Source organism: Protopterus annectens, chromosome 16.part0 (genome assembly GCF_019279795.1).
Source record: "Protopterus annectens isolate FY-2018-M chromosome 16.part0, PAN1.0, whole genome shotgun sequence".
In the NCBI taxonomy this organism is placed as follows: domain Eukaryota; kingdom Metazoa; phylum Chordata; order Ceratodontiformes; family Protopteridae; genus Protopterus; species Protopterus annectens.
In genome coordinates this window covers 400,178,625-400,201,157 of record NC_056750.1, presented here as the reverse complement: position 1 = coordinate 400,201,157, position 22,533 = coordinate 400,178,625, and positions in this window count along the sequence as shown.

Below are 22,533 nucleotides of genomic sequence, written 5' to 3'. Positions count from 1 at the left end.
GAAGATGCTGACATTTGTGCAGTCACAGAAACCTGGTTCAAAGCTTCGGAAAGCACCCCAGCCATATCAGGTTATTCATCCTATCATACATTCAGACCCTAAACCGTGGTCAACAAAGCAAAAAGGGGTGGAGTTTCAATCTGTATTAAAGACATACCTCCAGGCTGGTCAAACAGTATGAAATTCCTGGTGCAGTTAACTGTAAAGACCCCTATTCAGATCATACCTAGCAACAGGCCCCCAACTTTGACTCAAGATGCCCACTCCACCTATCTGGACCTCTTCGAATCTATCAAGATTCAACCCTTTACCCTGATCCTGGGTGACTTTAACTATCCAACCATAGATTTGGAAGAACAACTCATGCCAAAACACAAATGCCCAGAGATTCCTTGATTTTGTCACTGCAAATGCCTTGGACCAGCTGGTCAACACCCCCACAAGAGGTGATACTATCTTGGACTTGGTATTAACCAACATGAGTAACAACTGTGGCATCCCTACAGTGTCATCCTCCCTGATAAGATCTGACCACAAAGTGGTCACATTCAAAGTCACCATCTCCCCTGACACCCCCCCCCCCCAGCTAGGGTCAAACAAAAAAAATCTCCAAAGCTGATTACAACCTCCTGAGGGAAGGTATAAACAGCTTCACATCCCCCCTCTGTAGGAACTTGCCCAAATGTTCAAACCTACACCAAAGTACTATATTAGCATTTATATAGCTGCGTGGAATCAGGAATACCTGACAGGACAAAATCATCCTCTTCAAGGAAGAGTAAACCTGTCTGGTGGACATCTTCAATAAATAAACTCTGTAATATAAGGAAAAATTGCTGTTCAAGACCAAGAAGGAGCAGATGACTAACCTGAAGCACTCTCTCCTTAGCCTGAACAAGCAAATAAGATCACTAGTGAAATCCTCCAACTCAAACTTTGAGTTCAGACTGACCACATCTACTAAAGACAATCATAAGCCCTTTTTTGCAATCTCAAAGGAAGCACTCAGATCTGCTCAGAACTGGTGGTCAAGAACACCACATACACAAATGCCATAGATATAACCAACCTGCAGACAGTCAGTTTCAGTGAAAACTCCAACCCTCTGTCCACCAAATTAGTAAATCAGGACATCCTCAGCACCTGCCCCCTTCCCCTTATCTCTAGGGAGCAAGTCATCACTGCCTTCTTAAAGGCAAAAAACAGCCTCCATGGGACTTGCTATCATCCCAGGCTGCATCCTATGTGAACTCAGGCAGGAATTTGCAGCACCATTAGATGCCCTATTCAACCAAAGCCTGAGTATCATCTTCATCCCAGCCAAGTGGAAGACAGCCACTGTTATCCCTTTGCACAAAGGTGGAGGGTCCACAGATCCAGGAAATTATAGACCCATAAGCCCAACTAGTCTGATCTGCAAGGCCTCATTAACAAGGATATTGGCAACCTCCAAACACTCAACCCTGCACAGTTTGGTTTTATTAAGAGGACGCCATGCCTATTAAACCTGGTCGACTTTTTTGAGACAGTCGCCAAAGCCATGGATGAGGGGAAGATGGTGCACAATGTCTATGATGACCTGTCCAAAGCCTTCGATACTATTACCCATTCAGGTATAATAGATAAACTCTCTCAACTATGCATTAATCCATATGTTATCATATGGGTAGCAAACTGATTCACTGATAGAATCCATCTAGTCAAAATAGGGAAAGCCACCTCAAGCAGTAGACCCATAATGAGCAGCATACCCCAAAGATCAGTCTTGGGACCTCTGTTGTTTGGGATATACTTTTCTGAGGTGCAGACCAAAACCAGTGGGCTATGGTTGACCAAGTTTGCAGATGACTGCAAGCTGGACACTGTCATCAATATCAATTCCCCTAGTGATGTGGACATTCTCCAAGAAGGTCTCACCCAAACAAATAACTGGTGCCAGAAAAATGGTCTCAAACTGAATGCCAAAAAATGCATCATCCTCTTTGAGGAGTGGGATGTCCCCACAAATTATAACACTGATAACAGGGTCCTAAGCATGCAATCAGTCATGAGGGACTTGGGCACCCAGGTTGGTAGTAACCTGACTTTTGACCACCATATTGCCTCAGTTGTACAGAAGGCTTTCTACATGACCCACCTCATTAGGAAGGGTATTTCATCCAGGGACAAGGAGGTTATAACATCCCTGTATTCTTCCATTATATAATCCATTATTGAGTATAATGCCCCTTTCAATATGAACCTCACAAAGCACATGCAGCAGCTGGAAAGACCACAGAGGTTTCTCATCAGGAGATTCTAGAGCCTCAAACATCTACCTCACAAAGATAGGTTAAAAGCCATGTCCCTCTACTCAGTCTCATACAGACTCCTCAGAGGTGACCTCTGTCTGGAATACAAAGCAATCTCAGACCCCATCTTGATGAGACTCCTGCATATCTGCAAGTTGAGCTCCACTTGAGTAACCCACACACATGACCTCAACCTTGTCTATGACATCAATAGGACTTGTTGGTGGGACAGATTTGTGTCCCAGAGCCTCCCCCTTCTGTGGAATAGACTCCCTCTCCACATCAAGCAGAGTACCTCATTATCCCTTTTTAAGCGCAACCTAGATAACTGAATGGGGAACAGAAAATACACCCCTAGGATTCCATCTGTGTACCTGCTGGACAGGGACATCAGATGCTGACTTATCAGAACATGGGCTAAATTATTGGTTAGGCTTGTAAGGGCCTCAGGGCCAATAGCCTAGTAACTTCTTATGATCCTATAAGGAGAAGGAGAACATACCTTTTTATATTTGTGCTTTCAGACAAGAGCTGAGGGAGAGCCATGGAACATGATTATTGAATCAGTGTAGGTAGTGTGTGACTAACTGTGTCTGCAAATGAGCAACACACCCCCTGCACTGTCCAAGTGCATTATATCAATGTATTTAATTTTATTGATTTTTTTTTTTCAAGTTTGCGTGGAACCCAGCACAGCAAGTGACACATGCCAGACATCTAAACATAGGAACCAGAAGCATTTAATTTGTAATGTAAAGGTCAAGTTTAAGCATAGCTTAGTGGGTAGGCGTGGCATGGTGCTTCGTGAAAGAAAATAGTATTCTGTCTCCATTTAAACTGTTGTTAGCATGATTATTAGCTTGAATAAAAAGCTGCAAGAATGATACGAAATATAAAGGGTTAATTTAGAAATAGTATAAAATGCTGAAAAATAAGTAATAGTACATGTGCTGGCATAGCTTAGATATTGGCACCCATGTAAAGGAGTATGTTATTGAGAAACAAAGTCTGTAAAAATAACTGTGCAGATGGCAGCTGGAAGGACATCAACGAAATAAAGAGATGTAACATCAAGTTTCAGATAATGCTGGAACACCATGTTTTAGATAATGCAAGACTGCGTTTCCATGGATAATAAAACTACAAAGAACCAAGGACAAGGGAACAAAGGAAAACTGTTATACAAAGAAAGAACTGTTATGCATCAGAATCTGAGAAAAAATATCAGATGTTCTGGTATAAATATGAGTGTAACAGTAAACAAGCTTTGGGAATTTGCCATAGAGAGCTGACAGCATCTGTGTTGCATGCTTGTAGATCCAAAAGGAAAATGTAATAGAAAGCACATTAACTGAAGCAGTTGTCTCTATGTATTTATTGTACTTAGTACAATACAGTAATAAGACTAGTTGATCACAATAAGTAGTTAAATATACTTTGATATGCTTGCATACAAATGCAAGTAACAGCAAGAAACCAACAGTAGATGTCATATAATTTTTCAATGGTGAGCCACAGTTGACGGACCGAATGGTTTCTTATTGTGACAACTATAGTTTCTTTTTTATTTTATTCAGTTAGTATGTTCCGTTCCAGTGCAAATGTTTGCCTCCTTCTTATGCACAGTATCCAGTAGCAGAACAGTGCATCTCTACAAGTTCCACAGGTCCTGTACATTCACACAGTTGAATCTGCCAGCTGTGTTTGACCACCTTTTGGGAGAATCAACGAGGGACTTTCTACATTTTCTTGACGGAAGATTTGGCCACCTTCCACACAGAAACTGGTAATTCTCTTTTTGTTTCTCATTCTACAACATACATGCCATAAACAAAACAACTGTAAAGTGTTAGACTACCTTTCAGGTAGACAGTAATAGTAGTCCAGCACATGTGTGGTCAGGATTTAAAGACTGGTATAAACAGAACTGTAGCACATGCAGTACTTTACTAATGTTGATGTCAATGCTTTATATAAATGCATTATGTTCGACTGGTATCTTAAACAGCAACATCATTTGTATGACAGTAAACGTTTATTGTGCAAGTTATATGAAACTGCTTTCTGTGTACAATGTCATAAAAGTAATGGTAAACAACCAGATGCATTATGTCCTGTCTCCACATGAAAAATGTTAATTTCAGAGTTACAATATCAGTCAAGTCAGTTATTTAGAAAATCTTCTGTACATATTGCTACACAAAAGTGGCATAAAACCACTGCGCATTACAAAACAGATAAAAACAGAGATGAGGTTCATGGTGAACTGACAAAAAGATTGAATAAACTTCTAAGACACAGTCAGAGTGAGTTCAAAAAGTTCAGACAACATATGCAAACAGTTTTTCAGAAGTGTATAAGAGCTTTAAAGTCAGCAGAACAGAATACTGACAAATATAATCTGGTTAGTAAAGAGTTAAAGCAACAGCAGTTAACTACGCTGATAGAAAATAATTTACGACGTACTATTCTACCTTTCGAAAATGGTTAAGCGTACACAGCACAAACTTTTATTCAGTTAAAACAAGGTACTTAAATAGTGATTTTCAAACAATTTCATATAACAAAACAGTTCTAGGGCATAGAAATCAAATGAGAGTAGTTAAACGCAGACAAGACATGACATCACAAAACTGACATGCAAGTATTTTCTTTTCACCTAAAGTGCAGCAACAGGCAGACAACAGCAAATGTAAATCATGTAAATATATTTGTTTTAAACGTTTTAGTTTTAACAGCATAAAAAATAGCACAGACTCCAGCAAAAACAGTATTTAAAAACAATATTATGCATAGTTAGGCAAGTTAATGTTTATTACAACTGCATTCTAATATCAAGTTGCACGTATATTAACGAATGATTGAAGGTACGAGTAAGTTGTAAAGGAGTTAAGGGTTAAGTGTCTGCAATGCACAGAAAGAAAAAAAAGTAAGTAATGTAAACTCAAATCTTTCCAGGCTGCAATGGGTAGTTACAAAGAATGTTGTTTCCTTGAACTTATAAATTTCAGTACCAGGAACATTTTATCTTGTACAACATTCTTTGTAACTACCCATTGCAGCCTGGAAAGATTTGAGTTTACATTACTTACTTTTTTTTCTTTCTGTGCATTGCAGACACTTAACCCTTAACTCCTTTAGCACTTACTCGTACCGTCAATCATTCGTTAATATACTTGCAACTTGACTGGTTGCCAGGCCAAATGGCTTACATTTTTCTAAAACATTATTGTTAAATATTCACGTGCAGCATTAAGCAAAAAAAAAAAAAGTTTGCAAGTAAATACTACACCAAGTACAATCAGTACATGGGCTATGGTATGCAGTTGGAATAAATTATGCAGGTCCCTTTACAAAAATGGAGGGTACGAATAGCTAGTAGTAACAGTAAATGTCTTTTCAATTTTATACTAACTGTGTAAACAGTACTGCAAAAGGGACTCAAATGAAAGTGCAAAGTGGTAATACCAAAAATACATTTTAATGTTTCAAGTAATGTAATTAGCAGGCTTCAGTTTAATGCTAGGTTTGAAAACTGGACTGAGTGTATATTACAGCCATGTATATACAAATGCAAAAACAATCTGTACATACAAGTGTATTCTGTACAGTATATAGTAAATGGTTTATCTATGTAAATAGAGTAACAAGTCAAAGCTTGACATTTGTGACTTTTTTTTCAAAAAACAAGACTGCAATGCCTTTGCAATATAATCCTCAAGCATTATCAATAAATTACTCTATAGAACATCACTGTATAGAGTCATATTCAGATTCAACCAGTTCTAATAGTAATGGTTGTCATCATTGTGTTGATAATATTAAACTGTGTTAACTTCCAACATTAAAAGAAAACTAAAGGTTTGGTTCCCAATGTGTTTCTAGTTAATAGTAATATAACTTGACTAAAAAGTACATACTAATATAGACAGTTTTGGATTTAAAATAAAACAGACGGAATGTATACAGTGATAGATATGTTTAAAAATGTAAAAATGCATGTACACATCTATTTGCTAGTTAGATGCATATACACATCTGTTGCTATAATATATGTAGAAATAATATAGTAAGTTAAATACATGTATTTCTGTTTGCTAGCATACATATATTCTGGTACAGCTTGAGACAAGCTGAATGTTCACTGCCTGGAACATACTTCAAGGACTATAGATAAAAATGCAGCTACGAGACAAGGTACGCAGCATTCACCACAGATGTGCATTTCATTTGCATCATTCTGAACATCAAAATTGAGGGAATTACAATATTTCACAAATAAAACTTAGGAAAATGCTACACAAAATAGAACACTAGACAATTTCAGTTGTTAAAAGCATACAGTATGTACGTTTGGGAGGATAACATTAACACAAATATAACAGCATAATTAACTGAACAATGTCAGGCATACAGAAAAGTAGAGAAAAAATCAAAGACTGACATGAACATTTCAATAAACAGCTCTATCTCTATTAGATGCTGTACATTACCTCAAAATGTAACAGTTCTGACAAGGAAAGACATCATGCAAAAATGTCACAGTGTGTAGACAATAACACAAAAATAAACTCAACAGAGGAAAAAAGGGTACGATTTCTAGCAATACCCTGTTTATTTGCATAAACAACACAGTAATACAAGAAAAGGACCATGGGTTATTACATCTCCAAGTTTTAAAGATACCAAATGCAGATTTAAAAGAGCTTGGTATAAAAACTAATAGAACAAAATATCTCACAGATTGTACATTTACAAGCACAATGAAATCCTACTATTTAGTAAGTCATTACAATTATCTTTAATAGATAGATTACTATTTAGTATAAATGGACAATATTGCCTTTAAATTTCAAAATGTTTGTTAAAGTGGCACCACAGTTTGTATGTGTGGTTTCAAATAACTCAGTGTTAATAGTAAAAGACACAAACTGAATCTGACACTGCCCATAATTGGTGGGACATATTCAGAGGATAGTCATAATCTGGGACCAAATTGCTAAATTAGTTAATACATCCTGTGTTGGTAGTTTTAGGGGTAATAATAATAATGACAGCTTGGAATTGTTATATATGCTGCAGGTTACAAAGAGTTGCAATAACTCAACAAGTTATGATTGTAAATATGAGCAAAGTGGTAAATGCTGTAAATAGCAATGCTGATGAAACAAATGCAGTCTTTATTAACTGAAGTTTATTCCTTCCTCAAAATAATAAAATAAAAGGGAACTGAAAGAAAATAGTATTCTGTCTCCATTTAAACTGTTAGCATGACTATTAGCTTGAATAAAAAGCTGCAAGAATGATATGAAATATAAAGGGTTAATTTAGAAATAGTATAAAATGCTGAAAAATAAGTAGTAGTAAGTGTGCTGGCATAGCTTAGATATTGGCACCCATGTAAAGGAGTATGTTATTGAGAAACAAAGTCTGTAAAAATAACTGTGCAGATGGCAGCTGGAAGGACATCAACGAAGTAAAGAGATGTAACATCAAGTTTCAGATAATGCTGGAACATCACGTTTCAGATAATGCAAGACTGAGTTTCCATGGATAATCAAATTACAAAGAACCAAGGACAAGGGAATAAAGGAAAACTGTTATACAAAGAAAGAACTGTTATACAGCAGACTATGAAAAAAACATATCAGACGTTTTGGTATAAATATGAGTGTAACAGTAAACAAGCTTTGGGAATTTGCCATATAGAGCTGACAGCATCTGTGTTGCATGCTTGTAGATCCAAAAGGAAAATGTAATAGAAAGCACATTAACTGAAGCAGTAGTCTCTGTGTATTTACTGTACTTAGTACAATACAGTAATAAGACTAGTTGATCACAATAAGTAGTTAAATATATTTTGATATGCTTGCATACAAATGCAAGTAACAGCAACAAACCAACAGAAGATGTCATATAATTTTTTCACTTAGCAGTGCTTAAAGTTAGCTCACAGGTATATGTAAAAGTATAGCAGCATTCTACATATCTGCATACCGAAGTGGTTAGAGTTATGGACTTATGTGCAGTAGGTGCAGGGTTTGAATACATGGAAGGTAATTTAAGCATTTATTTTCCAAAGACAAAATATTGTGATTATTTTTCAATCCTGATCTGCTGTGCTCACCAAACTTCTGCTAAGCACTGCTTAAACAATCTGTTCATGTACTCCTTGGCAGTACTTGGCATTGCTTGGCTCTGCTTAGTTGGTTTGCATACTGCTAAGCATTGCCAGTTTAAGCACTGCTCAACTAAGCTGCTCTGGTTTGCACAGTGCCAAGTGACATTCCGCATTTTTAAAAAATTGCCCAATGGAGCATAAGAGGAGAAAAACAGGCTATATTAAGCTCAACAGGTGGGAATACAGCATACTCTATTGGAGTGCTTTCACTGAGACATGCACTATGGCAGGTGTTGGAAAGGGTTTGTGCTTTTGGGCACAGCATTGCAGCATTCAGGAGTCCAGAGTCATGGTTGGACTCCTTGTAAAAAAAAACATGAGGGCCGACTGATGCAGGGAGGTTACCAGGGCTCAGAGTGCAAGACAGAGACCTGGGACAGGCTGGCAAAGGGCATCACCAGTGCAACTGGTATCCCCCACACAGGTGAGCAGTGTTGTCACCACCATGATGATCTGAAAAGAAGGAAGGGGGCTCTCTTGGACACCTGGGTCCAATTATTCCAGGCTGGGAATTTCCCACATGTATGTAAGTACCATTACCTGTGTTTCACCAATATCTAATCTTGAATGTCTGCTAAACTGGTATGCATAATGGTGTCCTTCTCTCCCAACAGCTACAGAGGAGAGAGCTTGCAACGTTGAGGCACATGCTAGGTACTTGGCCAATTTGTGCAGTGAGTGAGGTGAGTATAGTTGTATTTTGCAATCTATAGTCAGATAAGCAAGAAAGAATAAAGTATTACCTGCCATTAGGTATATACAGTAAAGATTGTATTGCAATGAATGTGGATGTAGACTTGCACTTCAATAAGTGACTACTGCCAAGTGTAGTGCAATAAGCAGGGAAGAGTAAAGTATTAATTTTGCTAAAGTAAATAAAATAAAGTTTCTACTGTAATAGCTGTGGAATTACAGCTGTATTGCAACACCTGCATTACAACAAACGCTGTACAATAAAAATGTGAAACTATACCAGTAAAGGCATAAAGGTACCTCTAATAAAGCTGCGTTGTGCCATATGTGTGGAATTAGGGCTGTTTTGCATGAAATCAATCATGACAACTGTTCTACAATAAAAACAAAAACAATACCAGTGTCTGCCTCAAGGTATATCTAATAAAGAATGTTGTGCAATAAGTGTAGATTCAGAGCTGTTTTACAAGAAATGAATTATGACACATGTTCCTCAATAACACATGAAGCAGTAACAATAACACCCAAGGGATATTGTGTATATCATGATTATTTTTTTTAACCATTGCAATTCAGCTATATGCGCTCAGGCTCTAAGGTATGGTGCTGTAGGCAAGTATAACTGTAATAGCTGTAGACTGCAGATATACTGTTTGCAAATGTATATGCGTGAGCTACCCAACCCAATAATCTGATATGGTTTGTAGACTTCACAGATGTTTCAAATCACTAACAATATATTGTGTGCACTTGCATTCTAATGTAGTAATGTATACGTTATCTAGTATCTATTTCATGCTTGTGTGTTCAACTGTCACTGCAGTCTGCTATAAAACTGTACTATTACCAGGTCATATATACATTCCAGGTGAGATTTAGACAAATACCAGTCAGTAAGCAAGCAGCAGTGACTCAGTAGCTCAGTTTGTTAAATGATCTGTCTGAAGTACATTTTGCCACACACAGACCAGGGTTCAAATCCAGTGCACTGTATATTACAGTAGCAGTCGTGAAATTATTACAGATTTTCTCTCCACAGGAACTACAGGAAAATGGGTGAGTTAGGCCATAGTTTGGGTAAATAATTTTGTGCTTAGATGTCATAGACTATTACAATCATTGCCAAGTATGTGAATATACAGCATAAAATAAAGGAAATAAATATAATACTAATAAAATAAAATAAAAAAATAAAATGTGCAATCATTGATATGGCTGTATGCCTGGAGTGTCTGTTAAAGGTTGCTGCAGTCAGTTAATACATTTGATGCAGCTATCCTTTGCAGTCACTGCTATTGGGTTCTATCCCCATGTCTGTCAAGCAAGGCCCGATAGTAGTATAGTTTTTGTACTGTACACATACATGTCTGTCAAGTGTCACTCTGTCACGGAATGTAATTAGTAGTGTGTAATCCCTCTGTCACACATGTACCATTGACATGATTATCTAGCTAAGACTGTATCACTACATCAGCCCAGAGTACACCTTGGTAGTTATATAGGTCCACCTGATGTGCAAGTGTTCTATGTAGTTTACTACCTGCAGTTGCTACAGCTTGGCCCATACTGCCTCATGCAGATACCTTGAGAAGTATATACATGCTATATCAGCCATAGTCCACTTGTAAACATAAAGAAAGGACAGACCTGTAGAGTAGATAGCAGTAGTGTTCTCCACAAAATAGACTATAATGGTATTAATGGACTATGTATTTCTCTCTCTCCCCACCCCTTATCTTCATTTATTTATTTGTTATTGTTTTCCATTGCTTATGGTTTACTATTAACATCTGTTGTTACATTAAACTTTATTTTGGGGGACGTTTTTTACTATTGTTATATATTAAAATGGCTGCATGTTAACATATGTTAAATACCTATGTTGTTGGCCTTATGCCATAACTGTTACTGGCTTGCTGTTAATATACTGACTGTTATGTTATTTATTGTTGTGTTCCATATAATATGCATTTAAATCTGATTGAGTTATTTCCAATGTTTTGACATGTTGTTAATACTAACAATGATTTTGTTCATAACTAACCTAAATGTATTGCTTCACCTCCATAACCACAGCACATCAGGGTAGGCCGGTTCCTGCAGATCTGCCTACCCTACCTTGGCTGGCTGTGGGACTGTGTACCAGTGTGTCTGGAACGCCGGCCAGTGGTGCCCCTCTGCTGGCCCTGGACTACATTTGGGTGAATCCACCTCAGGGGACAGGGCCCATCCCCCCTGGGAGCAGTGGCAGAGAGGCACCAGTCACCCAAGATCAACTACCATCCATGGTGTGCAGGATAGTTCATAGGTGCTGTGAACAATGCCTGTGCCAGATTGAGGGAAAACTCGACAACCTGGTGGGGCCTACTGGCCCTGGTGCCCAGCCTCCAGCACAGCCACCTTCAGGTCAATAAAGGAGCAGTGTTGACTGCTCATAGGTGGACAGCTCAGTCACACTGCTGCCATCTGAAGGCACATACTTCTCAGATTCCACAACTCCCTCCCCATCCAAGGTGTTTACCCCCCTCATGTGTCACACGCCACCCCTGTCTGCTGTCTTGTGTGTCTGCAATCGCATCCTCTCCTATCCAACTTACCTACCAACATGTACCTATATCCCTTTCCCAACATTCCAGACTCTCCTTAAAAAAAGTGTACCTGTCCCACAAGAAAAGTATTTCCCCATACATAGCTCTCTATTTTGCACACGTGTCCACTGGACACAACTAATTTGGTCCAGTTGACTTGACAACACGTTTATGTTATCCTCACCCCTCTCTAGGGTTTGAGAGTCCAAATTCATCCACAAATTCTGTCAAACTGCACAGCTGTAACTGTACACATGTCCTGCACATCCCTACCTGCCTTTCAGTATGTTTCCCCCCCCTGCTTGCCCCTATTTCACTACTCTCCTATCACCCCCTTTTTCTTTTTAAATTTTTAGCTTGGGTTTGTGTGGAGCTAAGCAGCGCATCACACAAACCTGCTCAAACCCACTTAAAATGCTTTAATGTGCCTTTATGATCTTCTGTGTCTCTTGCAGTGTTAGGCACATCTACAAAATAATCACCCCAGCCAAGTCTCAAACCCGGGCCCTGTCGACTAAAGCATAGTGCATTAGCCCACTAGGCCACTCAGCTCTTAATTAAAACAGGTGTTTCCAGTAAAATATACAGATTGCCATTGATAGACTGCAAGTACATCTACTGAGAAAAATGGGAGTGTTCCTGGTACTATGATGCAAAAAGTGCACAGCCATATAAATAATTGTGGATGTACATGAGGGCTGGGATAGCAGGTAAATGTACCCTTTTATCAGCAACACCTTTAAACACACCTGCTAAGACAGCAATGGCAAAGTACATGTGGACAACTGAGACCCTGCTGCAGAACAACTGCCTTTGACAGCCATGCAAATAATGATGGATGTAGACGTGTGTCACAGACTGTATGTATGCACATATATCTTGCAAATACACCTGCTGCAGCACTAACTCAGTAGCTCAGTCTGTTAAATGCCTTGCATGCAGTACATTATGCCACCCAGAGTCCTGGGTTCAAATACAGTGTGTTGCACTTCAATTGCATTGTTGTGAACACAGCAAGTAATGACTGAGTCATGCAAAATTAACCCTCATAGGTTGCTGCCATTGAATTAACTGCTACACATATTTGCAAGTCAAAGGCCTGTAGGTAGGGACACACTGCATATATTCGTATTGCCTAACTATATGTCACCTACTCCTCTGTGATTGGCACTGTTACATAACAGATGTACCTTAAGCACATGCCTCGACTGGACTATAAAGGGTACCCTTACCCTGGCTCTGCTGTAATGACAGAGATAACACTGCTGCCTCAGTTACACATACAGCTTGCTGTCATCCAAAGTGTTCACACACACCCCTATGTGTCCTAGGCTGCAGCAGCAGCTTCAGCCTGGAACATATGCAGCTGTATGTTAAGCTAGCTGCTACAGACTTACCATACCTCACAACCCCCTAGAACAAGGGATCCAGACAAAACCATACATAAAGGCTGGGGGGGGGGGTCAAAGGTCCAGTGACATGAACATTTTCACAGTTTGCCCTTACAAAGATAGTGAGCTGATAGAATAGCAGCTACTGCATCAGCATGCATATTCTGATGGGTATGATGTCTGACACTCACATGTCTCTCTCTCTCCTTACTAACCACAACCCACAATGTTTACCACTGAACTGACAGATAATCACAATGTCATGGCACAATGCCCAAACATATCATGCAAAACTGTGGACATACTGCATAAATATCAACAGTGGACAGTATTTGTACCTACCCTCTGTGATGCTGTAGTCTGCACACCTCACAAATGTCCATCTCAAAGACGAAGAAAGGGGCCAAGGTCTACATGAAGCCATTAAATATTGCACTGCAATGCCTTGTCATTACCTAATGAAAGTGCAACCAAGCTGCTTTGGATGCAGTTATCAAGTCTGAGCCATAGATTGGTGCACAGGCAATCACCTGTTAATGAGTATTACCTACAAAAGGCAATATACTGCTTAGTCTGTATGTTGCTGTACTTAGACTGACAAAGGTTTAGCAAGCTGTTTGCAGACGTTCTGGTCAAAATAGGATTACGTCACAATACCAGGTATGTAATAAATGTCCCCATATAATGGGATGCAGATGGGAGGATGGAGGTATGGGGAATAGGGATTCCAACAGAAGGCCTGCAGTACATCTATGGTATTGACATGTTGGTGATACTCTATCCAACAGCTACAGGCAGGCCTCTCAACTGTTCCTGCTTTGAATCAAATCACAGCTCTGCACCTGTTACTCCCACCTACAATGGCCAGTTGTTGTAGGAAAGCTAGTGGATTATGAGTTAGGCATATTGACATTAAGTAAGGGTGAACACAGATAGAATATCAAATTATGTAAGTAAGTCACCTCTTCTCCATCTGTCAATGTCACACAGAAATAATTCTGACATTGTAAACGTATCCCTGACTGTCCCTGATATACTTCTAGGTCAGTGTTTTGTTGACATTCTTACATCACTGCATGAGAGCTATGGCTAACATATCTGTCACCCCCTTACAGCAGGAATTCAAGTCATAGCCATGATTATTGGGGGGGGGAGGCACAGGCCCAAAATTAGTGATAGAGTATACATATTGGCCATGCAAAGTAAGAGTATGAATAAACTAACAGATATTGCTGTATCATAAGTGTTTTCTGAGGGGTCTTGTGTGTGACGGCCAGATTTTCTATACTCTGACAACAACCATCAATGATTGGCCAACCATTTGTCAGACATCCACATGTGTGTACCAAAAGGACCACATCTATGAGGCACATGTTCACATTCCAGAAACATCTGTGTAGTGGAGAGGTATGATACCCACAAGGAAGATATACTACAGCAGGTTTGCATTGCTAAAGAACACCGCAATAAAAAAAAATCAACTGCAGAAAAATCCCAGGTCCACCAATAAAAAAACAATTCCAATGCAGAAATAATAAAAAAATCTATTTATAACACTTGGACTAGGCTCACAAACAGAAAAAGAAGATGAAGCCAAAGCCTGGAGGTGTTTTGCAGGTTTGCATTGCTGTCATTGTGGCACACTGGTGTTGCTGGACTGTCCCCATATAGTTGTAATAGCACACAGGTATTTATCTGACAGTGGCTGTATGACATAATACTGGGACTTTGCCCATAGTGGACACACCATAGTAGACTGCAGTGATGGGTGTAGAGACATACAGAAGACTCTGTCACAGCACACAGGGACATAACCGGTATTGCTAATTTCTTGGTGATAGCCACACATGTAGGGTGTTGATAGATTGCAGGGTATGACATGTGAGAAAGTGGTGAATAGTGCAGCCAATTTTTGTTGTGCAGGGTCTGTACATCATGAACATCCACGTATCTGGTCCTGTAATGTGTTTCCTGTTATTGTCTTGCAGGTACGATGCATTGACTGAGACATCCTCCATTTTCATCTGCAGAAAATGATGCTATAGTGGATGCCCTCAGACTCAACCATCACAACCTACTGTCAAGGGTTCGCTACAATCAAGAGCAGTGGACAGCATTGTGGGCCGACCTTGTGAGGGCTGTTAATGATATTGGCCAACAGGACAGGACCTACATGCAGGTTCAATACCACACATGTAAGGGACAGCTGTTGTTGCCAGGGATCATGCTGCCACTGGTGGAAGACCTACAACACAACAACCACTCTCAGCCACAGAGGAATTTCTGGCAGACCTAGGGTCAGTCCGCAGCTTCCAGCCAACCATCATGCCATACATCCTGGAGGTGGGTGCCACAGTGTTCACATCAGAGAAGCGTCCAGGTAAGCCGTCTCTGTTCACCAGTATAATACATTTTCAGTCATTGTGGAAGGCTCTACTGACCAGTACATGGGTGTCAAGTCTATCTGCATGGGGAGGTTGGCTTTTCACCACAGTTGTGCACACGTACTCAGAATGGCAGCAGTATAGCCAGTATCATGCGGATATACCTACATATTACCTTGTAACACTACAACATCTGATGTTGCTGACAATACCTCTCCCTCACCTTTTCACAGGTACGTCAGGTGTCGCTGGAGTTTGTGGTCCTATACTTGGTAAGTGCCATACTGTTTTTCCTGATCAGATATATCCTATGAATGTTAAGGACTGTCATTTTACCATTTTGCACAAGTGTTCTGCTTAGCTATAGTAGAATAATTGTATGTTCCATTTCGGAGCAGTTAACAACAGTGCATAGCCAAGGGAATGACAGGTGTGTATTTGTCCAAACATCAACATGTTTGCACTTATAGTTCTGAGCAACTGCACAGCCTGCTATACATGAGGCAATTACTCCAAGATACCCATTCAGACACAATAAAGAGAAGGTACTGTACATACCTGAGGCAGTGGTACTGCAAATGACATATCTGTCAAGATAAGTGTACTGGGTTTAATGTGTATTTCTGTCACATACACTATCCTATTGCATACCTCATAGGTGTATTGAACTGGCAACATTACCCGTATGTAGCTAACGTGCATGTTTTATAGAGCATGGGTTGTCTGTGTATGTTGTTGCGGATGTGTGTGTTGTGCATGGCATCAGAGATGAGAAGAATTAGGATATATAATGCAGATGAGGATCCTTATCTGTATGAGTCTGTGTGGACTACAACATATAATAGTGCAGGTGGTAATGTACTGCTTTTGTCTTGCTTCTCACAGGTGAACAGGTTGACGTCTGTCCCCCTCACATCCTATCAGTGTCTCATTGGACTCTAATGATGATGGTGGTCATAGTGAGGCACAGGTGGGGTTTCTAGTGGCTGAATCTGTCCCAGTGGTTGACATCCATCTTCTGCCCCCATTGTCCCTGCACACAGTTAGTATGCCTGCACATACTCAGTCACCAGAGGCCACAGATATTGGACAGAGGGTGATGACATAGCACAGAACTGTGTGAGAACTATGGTGTCAGTGAGTGTAGACACTGGATATAGCCAGACAGCTGGTGAGGTCCCACACAGGCAAATTGACAGGGGTGCTCAAAGTAGGACTGCTGCCCATCCACTTCCTGTTGCAGGTGTCACATAGCGGGTCACTTGCCACATGTTTTGGGCTGTCATGGAGGCATAGGCATGAGCTGAAAGCAACACCAGATGGATTCTTAGGGTTATGGATGCACCACAGTCTGACATCCATGACTGCCTCCACCACATTGGCGACACCATGGAACATTTCACTGGTGTAGTGGGCAGACAGTAGGCTCAGACAGTGTCTGTCTTTGAGCGCACGTTGTCTGTGCTGGAACATGTGATTGGGTGTCAGACATGTGAATGTAGGCCAGCAACACCATCTGCTGGTAGTCCATGTGGCCATGCACATTGAGTTCCTATAGTGGCAGTACCTCCAGCACTACAGAGAGAGGTTTGCTGTCCACAACACGATATCGCAGGCTATGGGCACATGGTCCTGGGCAGTCCCATGGTGGACACAGACCCAGCGGATAGCAGACACCATCAGGTATAGGCACCACATCTGACCTTGGGGATGGTGCTGCCCATGCTACTCATGGAGGAGCCAGTTTCCATGTTCATTATCAGAGACTGTGAACTGTCCACTTTACCATGTATGGTCCACAGCTGTCCACCGTACACATGTGTAGGGCTAGCACTGACCTTGACTGTGTACATGCCCACTGTCACATGCAGGTCACCTACAGACACACACATCACCACTCCATGACCCATGTCAACATCACCCCTTCCTGACTCACACATGCTATCCATTGTTTGGAACAGCTTAGGCCTCTTCACCACCACATCACACCCTGTGCATATGATGATACCTGTGCCAAATCCCTGCCATCCATGCCATCGATGTGGGGACCTGCATATATGTGTCTGATGCACAGGGTGACCATATAACTTTACATGTGTTTGTGTAGTGCAGTAGTGTTATGCCATGGCAGTTGTTGTGGACCATGACAGGTACTGTATGCTGGCATGTGTCAGGAGTACACATCAAGAATTGTGTATCTTTGTTGCCTGATGGTACACTGGCATTAGTGTTACAGAATGACAGGTGTGTCACGGAGTTGTGTATTTTTTTGTCCCAGGAGTCTGAGTGGTGCAACGATGGGCACATGGCAGAAATACAGCAGCACAGGATGCCAAGGCAGCACAGCAGAGATATGAAATCAACAGGTATGCCAGTATATGTGCATGGCTCCCTAGGTACATATGTGTAGAACATTGTGTCCAGGACAATGGGGACAGTCAGCATCAGCATGTTTTCATACCCTGTGACACACTCTACAACCCTTGATACATGTCACCTGGGTAGTCTGCACATGCAATTGTAGATAGTGGCGGATATAAATTATTCTTATGTAGAGGAGGACAATTTAGGGCCAGCATCTAGTCACAGGGCCATAAAAATGCATAACCAATGCACAGGGGTAGGGCACATGGGCAGGTCTCTAGTGCTGTCAGGGGGCATATTTACACACACATGCACACACAAGTTAGATGCTGTGAGAGTAGAACCCCTATCTACTTAGTTGCATGTGCCACGCTGTTTATCTGTTATTATACTCTCAGCTAGTGCACTTAAGGTGAATGACATCAGCAGGCCTTGTAACAGAGGCCACTGTTGAGGCCAGCAGCTAGTCAGTGGGCATAAAATGCATAACCATTGTCCAGAGATAGTCCATAGGGGCCTGTCTGAAGTGCTGCAAGGGGATATATTCACACACACACACACACACACACACACACACACACACACACACACACACACACACAGTTGGTTGCTGTGAGATTAGAACTCCTACCTATCTAGGATTACACACTACAGCTCGCAGTAATTATTACATGCGACACACTGTTTATCTGCTACTGCACTGTCAGCCAGTGCTCTTAAAGTGGATGACATCAGCAGGCCTTGTAGAGGAGGGCATTTAGAGGCCAGCAGCCAGTCATAGGGCCAAAAATGCATACCATTGCATGGAGACAGCACATATGAGCATGTCCATAGTACTGTGAGGTGATATATTGATAGACAGAGTTGGGGGATGTGAGATTAGAACTCCTAACTAACTAGTATTACACACTACAGCTAACAGTACCTATCACACGTGCCACAGGCTATGTCTGTTGTATATATTGATGCAGGCAGAGTACTTGTGGAGTATACTAAGTGGCCTTGTGTTAGACAGCATGTGTAGCCTGCAGAGTGATACTGCTTGGTACTGTTATTGTATCTAGTGTCCTAGGGGTGGGATACCTGGTCATATCCCTGATATGTGTGTACACCTACCAGTCTGGCCATACGTGGCTGTTTGCAGTTTGATAGGCAGACACGTAGGCATGGACATATGGCCTGTCCATGGAGTGTTTTGCACCCATTGTACATTACACCACCTGCATACCTATGTCTGTCTGCTGGGTGACAGTCCATGGGCTCAGGGGTCTGTGGGTGAGTGGATTATGTATGTGCCCTTGGTCAGGTGACATCAGATGGCTGTTGTGATGTGCAGATAATTCCAGCAGTCAGGAGTATGTGGGCACATTTATACATCCCTGTCCATATCTGTCTCAATCTGTATAACAAGGTTGTCTTCTTATATGTAGTTGTAAGTGTCAGTAATGTAAATATGTTCTGTAGATGTATGTGTGGAATCTATGTATCATTGTTCTTTATATAACAAAATAGACATCTTGTTATTATATATATAAATATATATATGTGTGTGTGTGTAACATACTGATAGAGACACTAATCAAGTGTGAAGGGGATAAGGAGAGACAGATATGTATATGTAGCAGGTCTTTGGGCAGATGAGGCAAGAGACATGGGCTCAAGCTAGCCAAGTGTAGGAGCATGCCCAGTGTGATTGTCAGTACTTACAAGGTGACTCCAGGCCAGACCTACCTGTACTCCAGTCTGGGATTTTGTGTGCTGCAGCCAATTGGCTGCTGGTCCTGTTTCCACAGTCCAGCACCTCCTGATATTTTGTCCAAGGCATTCCCCAGGTGTTAGCTTAAAGTAATATGTGACCCATACCTATCAACTGTACAGATAGTAGTGGAATGTGCAGAGTTTTACATCATATTTCTGGTACATTTTTACATAGCATTCTGATTTTCTGGCACATTAGGGGCAAAACATTATAGACTGATGTTAGGATATGATGAGACATTTGAGTTACTGACTCCATGCACATCAGGGGATTCATGCTAATGTAAGATCTGCTATTCTATCAGCTTTCCACATTTGTCTGGCCAATAGCTAATCCTTCTCCATATATTTGGAATTCCCTTCCTCCACACATTCAATTACCACGCCTCAAAGTCCCTACTCCACTCTCACCCCTCATGACTTCCCACTAGCTCTCACCCCTCCTGGTTTCCCACCTCTCTTCTCTATCTCCTACTTTCTCACTTACTACATTCTTGATCCTAAGGGGAATATATATATATATATATATATATATATATATATATATATATATATATATATATATATATATATATATATATATATATATATATATATATATATATATATATATGTATATATATATATATATATATATATATATATATATATATATATATATATATATATATGCATTTGTTGTTATAGTGTCTATTCTTAAACCAGGTTGGAGCTATATACTAAGTTTTAAAACTATATATTATCTTTTGCTGTTTAATTCTTAACCTTGTTGGTACTTTTCTCCCTAGGATTCCATTGAAAATGGGCTCTTTGGGCCCAGTGGACTATCCTGGTAAACGGACTATAAATAAGTAAATAAATAATAAATAAATAAAATTTGTCCCCTTGTCCCACTATTGTTTATGGCTTTGTCCAGGTTTCCTGCTCTAAGAGGTTGAGAGGTATATGATGTGACTGAGGTACATGATGTAACACCACAGACAGGGTGACAGTCTTCATACCTCTCACTGTACATGATTTTGCAGAATGCCCAGCATTCCACCCCATATGTCTGCTCTGTTCCTCATTCAGCTGTGTTTATCCGGTAATACACTATAAAATGCAGTCCACTGAATTGCTGTAAATACTGACACAATTATGTGATAGCCTTTACATACTGAGGCTAATCTGATCTGTTGCAAGCTGCTGTTATACTAGCCACCTTCTAGGTTACTCAAAGCATGTATAATGTCTGTAGGTTTGGACCTCTCTTTTCTGGCTGTGTCCAGCTTCCTTGCAGTAACAGATTAGTGTTATGACAGTCTGTGGGACTCCTACCATATGAGTAACTCACATGCAAAAGTTGTAGGTGTGGCCAGCTTCAAACCATCAACCATGCTAACGTCTTTAGCCCAGTGAGCCACACCAGCCTCCAGAAAGTGAGGTTTAATTCCTCACACTATTAATCACATACAGACATACACTGTGACCCCTGCGTTTTGTGGAAAATACAACATGTGGCCAGGTTCATTGTGACAGCCCTGGAATTCTGTGGTCTGCTGATATATCCTTGTAAACATACTGTTACTGCAGTTGTATGGGAACACCGATGTGTTAGGGGTAGGAGAGTCTGGCATTGACAGTTGTGCATCTGACCTATGACCCCACTGTTTGGCATTTCCATTGCATAATGCAGTGGGGTTTCCAGCCATGTGGCCTAATGCATATTATGGGGCACCCAGTATTGGATAGAGTACCTGTTATCCTAAGTAGCTGTTCTCTGCAATTAGCCCACCCTATTCCCTTCCACTTGCATATATGCAGCAAGTCCATACATATACTACCATAGTCTAGTACCCCATACATTTATTGTATAGGATAGTGATTTACCTTGTGAATGCAGTGGTTGAGAGACCTGTGTTTCAGGGATGACTCTGTCTGATGTACGCAGTACACAGCCAATACATGGTTAGGTACAGGTTGTGTGGTCTGGCTGGCATACGTTTTACTATGTATGTGAGCCGGAGTGAGGTGTCAGTCCCTAGGACTCTAGGTTGTCAGTGCATATGCTATGCGTTGTCTCTTGGCTAAGGCCAGGGCATACTGGGCACACCTACATCTGCCTACAGGGACAGCCTCAGGGCGTTCCTCCTCCAAGTTCCTCTGTGGGTGTGGCTATAGGGATCTAGGCACAGGTGAGGGGCTGTGTAGCCCTTCCTTCTGATGATCCTGCCACAGCTGTTTCCGCAGGATCATATTGTGCAGCATGGCATATACTGTGAACATCTGTGCACATGTGGCTGGAGAGTACTGCAGGACTCCACCAGATATATCTAGGCACTGGAAAAGTGACTTGAGCAGCCCAAACACATGGTCTATGATGTTCCTAGTTTGTGCATTTGCATCATTATAGCATTCGTCAGTGGGTGCGTGTACATTTCTGATAGGTGTTATCATACACAGTTCCAGTGCGTAGCCAGCATCCCCCAGTAGATGGCCATATGGGATGTCCCCCTGGCAAACATCTGGTACAGCTGTGAGTCGTGATAACTGCCAGGGCTGCCAGCATACACACTCATGATAATGCTCTGGGCATTGTACACAACCTGGCAGTTGGAGTGATACCCCTTGTGGTTGATGTAGACTCTACCCTCCTCACTGGGTGGTGCTCTGATGTGTACATGAGTGCAGTCTATGGCACCCAGTATCTCAGGGTAGTGTGCTGCATGGTAGAAGAGTCAAATACTGCAAGTCCTCTCTCCTCAAGGGTATGGGATAAATAAATGTGCTCACTGGCATATGTTAGCATGGCATCCAGGAACTGGTGTATTACCCCAGATGCTGATGCCTGTGAGACCCCCATCATGTCCCCAATTGGTCTTTGGAAAGTACCTGTAGCTAGTA